This window comes from Geotrypetes seraphini, chromosome 14 (genome assembly GCF_902459505.1).
Source record: "Geotrypetes seraphini chromosome 14, aGeoSer1.1, whole genome shotgun sequence".
NCBI classification, from domain to species: domain Eukaryota; kingdom Metazoa; phylum Chordata; class Amphibia; order Gymnophiona; family Dermophiidae; genus Geotrypetes; species Geotrypetes seraphini.
Genome location: NC_047097.1, coordinates 12,971,902 through 12,985,783, shown reverse-complemented (window position 1 = coordinate 12,985,783; position 13,882 = coordinate 12,971,902). Strand labels below are relative to the sequence as shown.

Sequence of the window (13,882 nt, the reverse complement as noted above, 5' to 3'; positions counted from 1 at the left end):
GGCAACTGATCACCAACATTAGTACCACAAAGAGCAGGTTCTGCTAAGATGACACACTCAGGAAGGCAAAGCCGCGAAGAGACATGTCCAAGGCACAGGAGGACTACGCAATAGAAGCACGGCTGTTTTGACAGGCATGGCACAAAAATGTCAGAAATTTGAGAGCGCTTCCAAACCATGGAGCGTGTAATCACTCTCAGATGACTAAAATCTGTGTTTCCTGGGCTGCGGAGCATCTGCATCCCTTCACGTGGAAATAGCAGTATTGCTGGGCCCCAAAAACAGAGGCCACCCCAATGGGCTAGCCACCTTTTTTGTCACCTGCTTAGACAGGGGAGAGAGGCTAGGCTTTGCGCTCCTGCCTTTCCCAGACATGCCACGCGGCATGTGGTGTAAAAACACTCCTGAAGCACAAATTTTGCACAATCCTGGCATGAATTTGGAGCAGAAGAACCCAAAGACCCCCAACCCAACAGGTTTTGAGGTAAAAATTGCAATTTTGGAAGTTCAGGGAGTTTTTGAAAAAAAAAGATGAGATCACTAAAAACCCACAATGGCCGCTGCTAAGAAAATCACACCAAAATCATGATATTTTTCATATTAAGCAACGTAAAAAATGATGATTTTAGGATTTTTCGGGTGGAGGACATACAGAAACCTTCAAAACCCCCGCCACAATCACCTCACAATTTTCACTCTGCCTATGTTATACTTCACTGGGCTCTCTAAGTCTAACAAATATAAGCTGGGTACCCCCGACCCGCCCCAGACCACGCCCTCCATAAGTGCTAACTGTAATGCCATTTCTTCCATTCATTTTAAATATACACACACAATCTATCTATATATATATATATATATATATATATATATATATAAAATCGGAGGTATGTATGTGTGTATGTGTGTGTGTATGTGCCGCGATCACGCAAAAACGGCTTGACCGATTTGAACGAAACTTGGTATGCAGATCCCTCACTACCTGGGATGATATGTTCTGGGGGTCTTGCGGCCCACCTGCACACGTGGGCGGAGCTACAAACATAAAATCAGATTTCACCCATTCATGTCAATGGAAAAAATGTAAAAAGCTGCCATTCTCACAGTAATTCAAAAACAGCTTGACCGATTTGAACGAAACTTGGTATGCAGATCCCTCACTACCTGGGATGATATGTTCTGGGGGTCTCGCGGCCCACCTGCACACGTGGGCGGAACTACAAACATAAAATCAGATTTCACCCATTCATGTCAATGGAAAAAATGTAAAAAGCTGCCCTTCTCACAGTAATTCAAAAACGGCTTGACCGATTTGAACGAAACTTGGTATGCAGATCCCTCACTACCTGGGGTGATATGTTCTGGGGGTCTCGCGGCCCACCTGCACACGTGGGCGGAGCTACAAACAGAAAATCAGATTTCACCCATTCATGTCAATGGAAAAAATGTAAAAAGCTGCCATTCTCACAGTAATTCAAAAACGGCTTGACCGATTTGAACGAAACTTGATATGCAGATCCCTCACTACCTGGGGTGATATGTTCTGGGGGTCTCGCGGCCCACCTGCACACATGGGCGGAGCTACAAACAGAAAATCAGATTTCACCCATTCATGTCAATGGAAAAAATGTAAACAGCTGCCATTCTCACTGTAATTCAAAAACGGCTTGACCGATTTGAACGAAACTTGGTATGCAGATCCCTCACTACCTGGGGTGATATGTTCTGGGGGTCTCGCGGCCCACCTGCACACGTGGGCGGAGCTACAAACAGAAAATCAGATTTCACCCATTCATGTCAATGGAAAAAATGTAAAAAGCTGCCATTCTCACAGTAATTCAAAAACGGCTTGACCGATTTGAACGAAACTTGGTATGCAGATCCCTCACTACCTGGGGTGATATGTTCTGGGGGTCTCTCGGCCCACAACTCTATGTTGCTTGCTCAAGGGTGGGGTCACCCAAGAATTTATATGTTCTTGCTCCTGGAGGTGAAACTAAAAATGTTGTTTATAATCACGTTTTGCGTTAGTTGTATTGTATTCATTTTGTCAAATATTTCACATTATAATTTGAATATTGTACTTTTTATTAAGCTGTAAATAAATAATTTCATTCACCACTATAAAGTATCTTTATTTGAATCCATTTACAGTGTTATTGCTATAATTAAATACCCTTGCAACGCCGGGGCATCAGCTAGTACTGTATAATCTTATTAGCAATACATAAGGGTAACCACAAAATTAAACAACATTATCAAAAACAGATCTGTTTCACTCCCATAAACTGTCTGACCTCTTGTCAGCTGGTGTGTTCTTACTGAGGGCCCCTTTTACAAAGCTGCGGTAGCGATGCTGCCATTGTTGATGCACCAAAGCCCATTCAATTCCTATTGACTTCAGTTCATTTACCATGGCTTTGTAAAAGGGGTCCTGAGTAAAAAAAAAAAAAAAAAAATGAACAATGGGGCTAATTTTATAAAATCAAGAGAAAAGAAAATTCTTCTCTGGTGATCATATTAACTAGTCAGACTCCTTTTTTCATTTTCCCAGAGAAATAAAAGATAAATTGATTGGTCACTATGGGCAAATTCTCCGTAACTGCAGGCCCATGTTTGTTTTTACAGTTTTAATGGGAGAACTTTGGATTCTGAATCCTTTTGATGACCATGCTGTTGAGGAAGCAGGGATTCCAGATGAAGCAAAACAAAAATAGTTTGACCTTTCTTCTGACAGTACACTGAAAACAGTGTAAAAAGAGGGCCTGGGAAATATTGCAGCATTTTGGCAGATGTGGAAAATGGAATACCCACAGGTAAGAAAAATGGCTCTTACAGAACTTCTTCCTTTTGCTTCTACATACTTATGTGAAACCGGCTTCTCTCATTTAACAGCGCTCAAATCTAAAATAAGAAACCTCTTGTGTCCAGAACGTGACCCGATTGTGGGAATCAGTACACTGAAGCCAAGATTCAGAATGCTTATTTCATCCAAAAAAAAGCCCAGTTTGTATACATCTTCTCCTTCATCAACACTTGGAAAATAACGTTCAGAATTTGACTCCAGATTTGTCAAGTGCTCTCTGATGGTGTGTTTAACACTCTCAGCCAAAGAGAGTTTGTTTTCTTCACAGAATTCTGTGAGCAGTGGAGAAGAAATTCACGTTTCCAAATAAAGCCCTGGTTTTCCAAAACTTCAATTTTTTTCTTAAAAGCTGTCACCTTATCTTGCAATTTGAAAATGTTTGTGCAAAACCCCTGCAGTTGTAGGTTCAGATCATTGATTTTGTCAAAAACGTCACTAAGGTAAACAAGTTTGCAAATCCACAGATCGTCTTCAAAATGACCTTAACAGTTCACATCTCTCCGGAAAACTCTTACTTCGTTCCTTTAATCAAAGAGACAATTCAGAAGCAATCCATGTGATAGCCAGTGAATTTCTGTGTGAAGCAGAACTGTAATATGATCAGCTCCTGTGTCACGGCATAGTGCCCAGAAAAGACGTGAATTTAAAAAAAACTCTTGCCTTTATAAAGTTGACAGTTTTCACAGCAACATCTAGAACACCGTTTAAATCTCTGCTGAGTCACTTTGATGCAAGTGCTTGCCAATGAATAATACAGTGATTCCACTTTATGGAAGTATTTAAGGCCCTAAGTTGAGCAATAAGGACACTCTTTCGGCCCATTATTGACACTGCACCATCTGTGCACAGAGACACACCACTCCCAGGACAATCCATTTTCTAAAATGTGCTTATTTAAAATATTAAAGATGTCATCACCTGTTGTTGTGTCCAGTTCTTTACAACCAAATATTTCTTCCAAAATCCTTTCCTCACTTTCATCATCAATCTACCAGACAAATATCATTAACTGGGCAGAGTTTGAGATTATCTGTTTGTAAAGCAAACTATTTTTGCAGGATTATTATTTTTTGTGATATTTGCTTTACTATATCTTCTCTCATGTCATCAAGTCTTCTGCTGATAATATCATCATAGTGTGGAATTGTTATAATTTTGTCAACTTCTGGTTTTCCAAACATAATTTCTGCTATTCTAACTGCAGCGGGAATGATGAGACTTTCAGCAATGTTGTGAGGTTTGTAGGGGTGTTTCCTTATTTGCACCTGAAGGTTAGGCCTCTCTGACATCATAAAGCCTGAACCGTTGTTTGCAAGAAATCATTCCAGCCTGAACCTAGCAAGAAGAGAAAGAAGAAAACATCTTTGCTGTTTCTGCCTGATGCATTCTGGGTATGTACCAGAACTGTATTCTAGTCAAGGACATCCAGCTATGCCTCCATGTGCAGCCTGTGTGAATCTTGGGGGAGGAATTGCTCCTGTGCTGGTCTTATCTAACGAAGGCGCCTCTGTCTCAGCCTGTATGAGACTCTATACAGAAAGGCTATTCATCTAAGTTATGTTTCTGGATTGGTCCGGGGAGGTCACCTGACGAGATCTAGGATGTGAGGAAGCTTGCATCTTATCATAGGTGTTTCCAACACATCTTATAATAATTAAGACCTGAAAAGTTACCTCCTGTGACTCTCTGCCTGAGAGAGAGCGAAATCGGACTTTATACAGACCTGGATTCCATCATATCAACCTAAGTTATAGCATCTCCAGTGGCTGACGAACTCTTGTTCCAGTATCAAAAGAATTCTTATCTTCAGTGCTGAGTAGAAGACGTCTTCCCTTTCACCTGATTTTATGCTAAGGCCTAATTGGATGGTGAGAATACAGAATTCTATTATCTTATCAGCTGGGGTTAGATAAATGAATCCTATTGTGGTTCGGGATAAGAAGAAGTGAAGCTACTCTTGGTGATAATCTGTAATAGTTTGCTGCTAATCAGGAATTATTATTGTAAGGAATTATTTAGAGTGTAAGAATTAGTTTTACTTATTTATCTAGCAAGAGTGTTGTAATAATTATGTACTGAGTTTCATATATGTAATCAAATATTTTGTGAACAATAATTAGTTACTGCTACTGGCTTATGAATTATATTTTTCTATTTTCATAATAAAAGTATTTCTCATTAGCCTGGGTCTGGTGTCGTGTAAGTAGGCAAAGATAGCTGAACCTGGATGAGATATTATGGTCTTCCCTAGAAAACTAACAGGCACGTATTTTTTTATGTAACTGATTAGTGCACCATAAATCTTACTGCAGGTTTCTTTGTTTTTGCCACCATTTAACTAATCTAATCTAATCTAATCTAAATCTTGGGTTTATATACCGCATCATCTCCGCAGATGGAGCTCGACACGGTTTACATGGTTAGGGAAGGAACGGAACTCCAGTGGAATTATATAAGTATGAGAGAAGAGAGGTTGGTGTGAGAGTGCCAGGAGCGGGACGGGGTTATGTTCTGGAGAAGAGCCAGGTCTTCAGATGCTTACGGAATGGTAGAAGGGGGCTCAAATTGCGGAGAGGGGAAGGGAGACTGTTCCAAAGCTGAGTGATTCTGAAAGGGAGGGAAGAGCCAAGTTTACCAACAAGGGAGATGCCTTTTAAGGAGGGGTAGGATAGTTTTAATTTTTGAGTGGATCTAGTGGAGGTTGGATTTGAGGAATTCCAGGATAGAGGGATAAAAGGAGGAAGGATACCGTGGAGGATCTTGAAGGTTAGGCAGGCACATTTAAAGTAGACCCTGGAAATAACGGGAAGCCAGTGGAGTTTGGATAGGAGCGGTGTGACATGGTCAAATTTACTTTTTTACTACAAAGCTTCTGTGTTAACTACTGCAAGTATTGCTAGCATCTATCCAAGCAATTAACAGAGAAAACCCCCCAACCAATTAGCACATTAAGTGCACTGCAGACAGTGCAGATTCACCTGAAGTGGCATTAATGCTCTGACTTACCTACCGTACTCTACATTAAGGGGAGAATTCTATATATCACATCAAACATTAGGTGCCACTTCAGCATAGTATGTGAAAAAGGGAGCGAAAGGGAATGGGGTATACAGTTTTTTTGTGGATTTGGCATTTCAAAGCTGACATTCAATGTGGTGGGCATTGAAAGATTAAGGGCTCCTTTTGCTAAGCTGCGATAGAGTTTTTAGCGCGCGCTAAACCCACACTATGCGGCTAGAATGCTGGCGTTAGCGTCTAGCGTGACTTGCCCAGGGTCACAAGAGCAGCACTGGGATCTGATCTCATAGCCTCTGGGTGCAGAAGCAGCACCTTCCCAGGGTAGATTTTCAAATCAATTTAAATCACTCGTCAAAAAGACTAGATTTGAAACATGGTTTTCTACAGACTCATTCTTGCTGGTATGATCTTAGGGCTCATTTTACATTACATTACATTACATTACGGATTTCTATTCCGCCTTTACCTTGCAGTTCAAGGCGGATTACAAAAGATTTGACTGGACATTTTCCAGTGAAGATCATATTACAGAAGATTTGACTGGACATTTTCCAGTGAAGATACAAATTTATTTTTTTTTTTTAGGGGAGTAGCTGGATAGAATTCTAGGGGAACTTACGGGTTGGATAGTAAACTGACAGTGCCGAACTGTGTGATATTAGCAAATGGAATACAGTTAGAGTAGGTAAGATTACAATCTATTTTAGGGGTCTGTTTACTTGGAAGGTGTTGAGGTGGGATATTTGGGGGAGAATTATCTGGAGGTAGGTGAATTATCTGGAGGTAGGTGAATTAACTGGAGGTAGGTGAAGAGGGGTTAAGATATTTGGATGAATTTTTTGAAAAGCAGGGTTTTGATTTTACTAAAACGCTGTAGAGCTTTTTACCACGGACTAGCGAGGTAAATGCTCAGACACTCATTCAATTCCTATGAGTATTGGAAAATTTACCTTGCCGGGCCATGGTAAGAAGCTCTACCAGAGTTTAGTAAAACCCAGTATTAATATTTATAACCGGATGTCATCAGAATAGGCCAGTTCTTGATATACTGCTCAAAACAGTCCAGCACAGAGTTTCACCTAACATCTTGTGATAGCATTAGCTTGGTTCCACTCATTCTTTTTAGACCTGCTGCTGTAAAATGATTCTTACATAAGTATTTAGCAATTTAATAATAATAATAATAACTTTTATTTTGTATACCGCCATACCCAGAGAGTTCTAGGCGGTTCACATCAGTTAAACAAAGTTACAAATGAAGAAGTCGTGGAAGTTAGGAAGTCAGTTAAACAGAGTTAGCTGACCGGAAGTCAGTTAAACAGAAGTTACAAACAATGAAGTCAGACAATTAAATTAGTCTTTATTTCTGGGATAGGCTTTGGCTAGGGAGTGCAGCAAATGAGTACTGCAACCGTAAGTTATTAGCTTGGTATTCTCTTCATGCTCTTCTAAATTTCTTCTCATCTCAAATACATGCAGTATTATCTGTAACTAAACTTCATACTAGACATTTGAATTTTTCTTCATATTTTATTAGAGCTTTTGCTGATATCTCATGTAAGTATTCTGTTGTATGTGCATTTCCTGAGGTATCAATTGATTCTGCAAGAAAGACATTCACTTCTTCTGTTATACAAGCACATACAACAGGATCATTGCGGACTTGCTCAAAAATTTAAACATTGCATGAATTGCATGAATAAACAGCCTCATGCTACATAATTAAAAACAAATTCTTATTTCATGAATAACTTTTGAGCTATAATGTATTTTAAATAGAAAACTATCTAGACTTTTCCTCAAAAAAGCATTTTATTTAAATAAATCAGATTTAATTTTTTTTTAATCTGTTTTTGATTATTATCCACCTTGGAAGAAAAGCATTCTTGATGCCTTCGAGTCCTAAATGCCCTTTTTAGGGCTACATAGTTTTATTCTACTTTTAGATACCCTTCCTTTTGTTCTTTCCCTATATGTTCTCTTTCTTACTTGATATTGTAGTTCTATCCTTCTTCCCTTTTTTGTTCCTGTTTGTTTTTGTATTGTTTTTAAATGTTTTAAATAATGATTATTGTTTTAAAGGATGTATAGTTACCCCATATATGTTTTTAACATAATGTTTACCGCCTAAAGGGCCGATTGGGCGGTTTATAATTTTTTTTTACATAAACTTGAAACTTGATACAAGGGACAAAATAGGACAGAAACAATACTTCTACAAAAACATAAACTCACACTTCCATTTATAGAATAAATAGCGTGATAAATATTCCATGCAAATCTGCAAAGGGGGCATGGGCAAGCCAGGGGTAAAATAATTGAAGTACCTGTATGTAAACCGCTTTGAGTGTGGTTGTATAACTACAAAAAGATAGTATACAAGTCCCAATCCCATTCCCTTAAAATGCCGCAGTCTTATAGAATTTGGGGGATCTACACCCAATACACACACCGGGATTTATACCTGTTTTCAGATGGTGTAACTCCTCGTGTCCAAATCTGAACGTGAATCCTGATACTACACACTATTCTATAAAGTGAACTGATTCCGGAACACCCACTATAAAATGCTGTTCAGTGCCGAATTTTGAACATTTATAGAATTTTCCGCTAGGTGTAGGGTTCTGTCCTGCCAATTCCCTGCACCATTCCACTTTTGAAAGTTAGCATGTGCTGATTTCCCATGCCATCGTGCTGCTGCATTAAATTATGGTAATGTAGATGTGTCCTGACAAGATGAGCATACCCCTACATTAACTGCATAGCAAAGTTAGTAAAAAGCTCCCAAGGCATCTCCATGGTCTGAAAAACTTCTTTTCATACTACATAGAGGCTAACAAGGTACAAGATACCACCATGCAATCTGTCAACACATAGCACATGTCTCTTTCTATAGAAATCTACAAGGAAAAGCCATTGATCATAAAATCTTCAAACTCATGTTACTCTATGAATGTAATATAAATTATTCCATGCATAAACAAAATGTGAAGACAGATGCTACAGGTATGAATTTTTTTTTTTTTTTGGGTGGGAAGGTCCACACGCACAAGTTAACTAAGCACAAAAATAAACCTCCAAGCATAAAATGACGTATAGAAAATCAGAATGACACTTCAAAGGAAGATCAGTTTCTTAATTGCCTCACAATCAGGGTTCTAATCTAATCTAATCTAATCCTTAGGTTTGTATACCGCATCATCTCCACGTTCTGATGAGGTTTTCTGAGTTTACACATGCACCTGTGAACATCAGCTAGATAAACATGCTGGAAAAATGGAGACTAGTGCTACGTGATTTTAGGGTGAAAAATATGCAAGGCCTGAAACAAGGTAACATTCTTTAAATTTTATAGGATTGGATAAGATTACAGGAAGCATGGAACAGTGTGGTAAGAGAATAAATTTAATCCACCTTTGGTCATACCTGAGCTTATGATGAGGTGTCAAGGGTAAGCTATAATAAATAAATAAAATACATTAGGAGAAATATAGAGTAGAAGTTTATGAGACCCTTTACTGGAAAAAGCCCCACCTAAAACTATAAGAATTCATGTGCCTAATCTTATGACAAAGGTCCTGCTTTAATAACAAAAACAAGTCCTGTAGAACTAGATAAATTATTCACTGGGCATAATAGAGAAGGGCATCAGTCAAATGGAAAAGCAAAGGCCAAATGTTCCCTAAGGTATTTCCCAAAACAATCGCCTGACAAAGTTAGTAATAAACAAGTGAAGTTTATTACTGCCATCTAGTGTTCACTGTTTAAAATGCATTATGCACTATACTGTTATGTAAAAATTAAATTGAAATTAGAAACTGGGATTATTTAATAGACTTTTTACTGTGTTTTATCTGGATATATCAAGCATATGCATTGCTTTTACTTGTGAAGACTTAACTTTGAATAATAAACTTGGTTATTGTGATCATTGTTTCCACAGTTTCTTTTTTGCTTTTAGTGTTGAGATAAGAAATAACCCTGCTATGTTATGTGATGATTTAAAGGAAACAGAGAAAAGATGCCGATTAGACAAACAGTTTAATTATAGGAATCAAGCAGAAGAATTATAAGATTATGTTTGTGCATAACTTAAACCAGGGGTGCCCTAAAGGTCGATCACGATCGACCAGTAGATCACAAAGGCAATGCTTGCCTTTGGGTTATGTTCTTCCTGCTTCCTCGATACCAGGCGCGTACAAGCGCCAGGCCCACAAGCCTTCCCCCCCCCCCCTCCCCCCAGAAGTCGTTGTAGACGTTGCTGTAGAGGAAGTTCCGGGTCAGCCAATCGCTGCATGGCTGGCCTCCGGAACTTCCTCTCTGTCAGAATTGACGTGGGGGGGAAGGCTTGTGGGTCCAGCGCATGTATGCGCCTGGCATGGTGTCGGGAAAGCAGGGAGAAATCAGGGGCAGGGTGGTGGCTTGGTGGGGACAGGGAGAGAGAAAGACAGAAAGAAAGAAAGGGGGGATAGAGAGAAAGCAAGAAAGAAAGGGGGGCAGGGAGAGAGGAATAAAAAGTTGGATTCATCGAGGGAAAGAGAGAGATGTTGGTTGGGAAATGGAATGAGGTCTAGAGTAGAGGAAGCATGCAGGAGGCAGGGAAGAAATATTGGATGCAAAGTCAGAAGGAAGTGCAACCAGAGACTCATGAACTCACCTGACAACAAAGGTAGGAAAAATGATTTTATTTTCAATTTAGTGAATTTTGAGAATTTACATCTGCTGTCTATATTTTGCACTATGGCCCCCTTTTACTAAACCGCGATAGCAGTTTTTAGCGCAGGAAGCCTATGAGTGTTGGGAGCAGCGCGGGGCATTCAGCGCAGCTCCCTGCGCTAAAAAACACTATCATGGTTTAGTAAAAGGGGAGGGGGTATATTTGTCTATTTCTGTATAGTTTCTAATGAGGTGACGCATATTTTAAAGTCATCTGCCTTGACCTCTGAAAAAAACCCGAATATAAATAATAATTAATATTTCCTCTGCGTACAGTGTGCTTTGCATTTTTTTTTTTTTTATTTTATTGTTGGTAGATCATTTTGACTTGGTCATTTTAAAAATATCTCGCAAGCCAAAAAAGTGTGGGCACCCTGGCTTAAACTTTGTAGTGCTGTTAGTATTTCTATGTTAGTAGTAAGATAATTGAATGAGATAGAATAAGGTATAAAATAATATGTTCGTAAAATGTATGCTTGGAACTTAAAGAAGAAATATTATAGGTGGTGTTTATGCTGAGTTTCAGCAGTCAGCTCACAGCTGCAATCATGTTAAAGTTTATTTATGGTTTGTTTGTTATACTACCACTTATCGTACTTCTAAGTGGTGTACAGTTTATAAAAAAAAAAGAGAATTTTACAAATTAACAATACAAGTCAATGTTAACAAGATGTACTAACATACGAGAAAGAGGAGGATAAGGGGGAAACTCTATAAAATAAATAGGATGGAGAGACATTTAGGGGAAGAACAAAAGGGCAGGGGAATCCTGTCTGAGATGGGCCTTTAAGGTATAATTTTAGATTTAAAAAGCATCGGTACATTAAAAAAAATTTCAGTTTTGATTTGAAGTGGTTTAATTGGGTTTCTTCTCTTATATGGGTTGAGACAGAATTCCAGAGTGAGGGGGCAGTTACAGAAAAAATGGAGGATCAGGTTGTATCGTTAATTTATATGGCGTAGAGAGGGTATTGTAAGTAGATGCTAGGATTGTGTCTGAAGTGATCTAAGTGTAATAAGTTTTGATCATGCTGATTAATAGATGTGCTGTAAAAGAAGGTATAAATGTAAATGTTTGAAAGCCAATCGAGGGGAGTATAGTAGACAGGAGAAAGACAAACTATGCTCCCCAGACACAAACACTGTCTTTTCCATTATTCACTATGTCTGACTTAAAATCTAATATTAAATTGTCACATTGCAGTCTTTGTGTCTAATTAATTTGAAGTTGCAGGCTGAGACTACTTTCCTTTAGGAAAGGACAGCTTAGCTGGCCTTAGTCAGTTCTTGAAAGGAATTATAAAAGTACACAAAAATATAAAGCATTTGAAGTTAAGATCATTATCTGTCCACTGTAGGGGTGAGCAACCCGCGTCCCATGAGATCATGGGAGAAAGACACAGAAAAAGTCATTAACCAAACTTTTGGAGATTTTAGAGGGTAACTGAAACCAGATTCAAAATTCACTGCACAGTTTTGGCCAAAACTGAAATGATGTGACTCCTGGCAGCTATTTTGAATGCGGAGACACACGGGCAAGAACAACTGAGGATTACTCCTGCCTTGAGTATGCCACCAGACCACTAAGGGAGGCCCGCAGAAGGCCTATGAGTGTTGGGTGTCGAAGGGGAGTTTTGGTTTCCGCTAAAACCAAAACAAGGATGAATCTGAATTTTGGGCTGGTTTGGGGCTGAAGCAGCCCTCTGTGTATAAAGGTTGCCCGCTTCTGGTCCAGTGCTATGAACTGGATGCAATGCTTTACCAGAAATACATAACCCCTGCTCCTTAGAGCTTGTACAATCTAGTCAAGACCAAACAAAAAAATAAATAAATAAATAGGTTTCAAGATGACAAAGGCCATGATAGAACATTTTGAAAGAAACAAAAGGGTTTAATAAGGATTTTGGCTTCTCATTAATTATCAGGCAGAACCTATTAGAACTGCAAAATCGCTCCCTTTCAGTTGCAAAAGCCCTTGCAGATCACCTCTTGTCTGACTGTTCTGTTTTTTTCAGTGACCCAACCAAGGGGAAACTCAACTCCTTATAAGCTAGTCAAAGACGAATTGGCCTTGTTTAATTAAAAAAAAAAGCATCACGAACCTACAACTATTTAGTTACTCCATATTTTTATATAGATATATCCCTTAAGCCATTGGCTTTTAAACAACACACCATCTCATTCAACTGTTTACACGTCAGTTTAACAATCAATGTTCTGTACCTTCAGATTCTGATTTGTCTCTAGGCTCCCCCTCCACTGCTCTAGGCCAGAGGTCCCCAACCCTGTCCTGGAGGACCAGCAGGCCAATCGGGTTTTCAGGCTAGCCCTAATGAATATGCATGAAGCAGATTTGCATGCCTGTTACTTCCATTATATTCAAATCTCTTTATGCATATTCATTAGGGCTAGCCTGAAAACCCGATTGGCCTGCTGGTCCTCCAGGATAGGGTTGGGGACCACTGCTCTAGACGCCTGGGCCAGCACAGCGTTCAGCTCCAGAAGACAAGAGAGCCTCCCTGTCCCCACCTCTTCCAGTTAAAGCCTTACTTACCTTCTACCCCTCCGCTCCCTCGCTCTTCCGTCCCCGCTAGGAGAGAGGCATATGCAGTCTCCAGCAGCCGGCGGCGTAGGCCGCTACCGCCGAGAGCAAAATGAAGGGGAACAGGAGGAAGCCGTCGCCGACACGCGCGGCCCACTGACGGACACAGGACCCGAGGACAGCCCAGCGCGCGCCTGCTCTCGCTGCGCCCCAGCCTCCGCCTCACCCGCCAACGTTCCACTAATTCTAGAAGTGCTACTTTCTCGCGAGTCTGCGAGCGCGCGAGGAGGGGGTGGGAGGAGAAGAAGAAGGAAAAAAAAAAAAGCTCGTGAGATTTACAGCGGCCTCTTACCTCAGCTGTAGCCCGATATCTTCTCGCGAGACGTGGTGAAAGCGGCGCTGTTCGGAGTGCTGAAACGGGGATTTCGGGCGGCTGAGGCTTGGGCGACGGAGGAATAGGACCGAGGAAAGAGAGAAGAGAAGCGGAACGACATAAGGAGGACAGTAAAGAGAAAGGAGGGTCAGAAAAGGAAGAAGGGCAGCAGAAGAAGGAAAGGTCACGAGAAGAATAAGGGCAGGGCAGGGGAAGGTCATCTGAAGAAGAGCAGGCAGAGGAAAGGAGAAAAAGTGCACAAAGAGCAGAAGAGGGGAAGAAGGCACATGGAGGGAGAAAAGGGGCAGCATAGGGGAAAGGAGTGGTATAAAGGAGAAATACCCCTATTCATTGAGGTAGCTTGCTC

At 40.2% G+C, this 13,882-nt stretch overlaps 1 protein-coding gene across 1 annotated transcript in view; it reads right to left on the bottom strand.

Moving 5' to 3' along the window:
* Positions 1 to 13,443, bottom strand: part of SCAMP5 (secretory carrier membrane protein 5) — a 37,232-nt gene extending 23,789 nt beyond the window's left edge. The window contains exon 1 of the mRNA XM_033920463.1: positions 13,155 to 13,443. The gene's annotated coding sequence lies outside the window, so the exon portion shown is untranslated. The remainder of the gene's footprint in view (positions 1 to 13,154) is intronic.
* Positions 13,444 to 13,882: the final 439 nt, after the last annotated feature.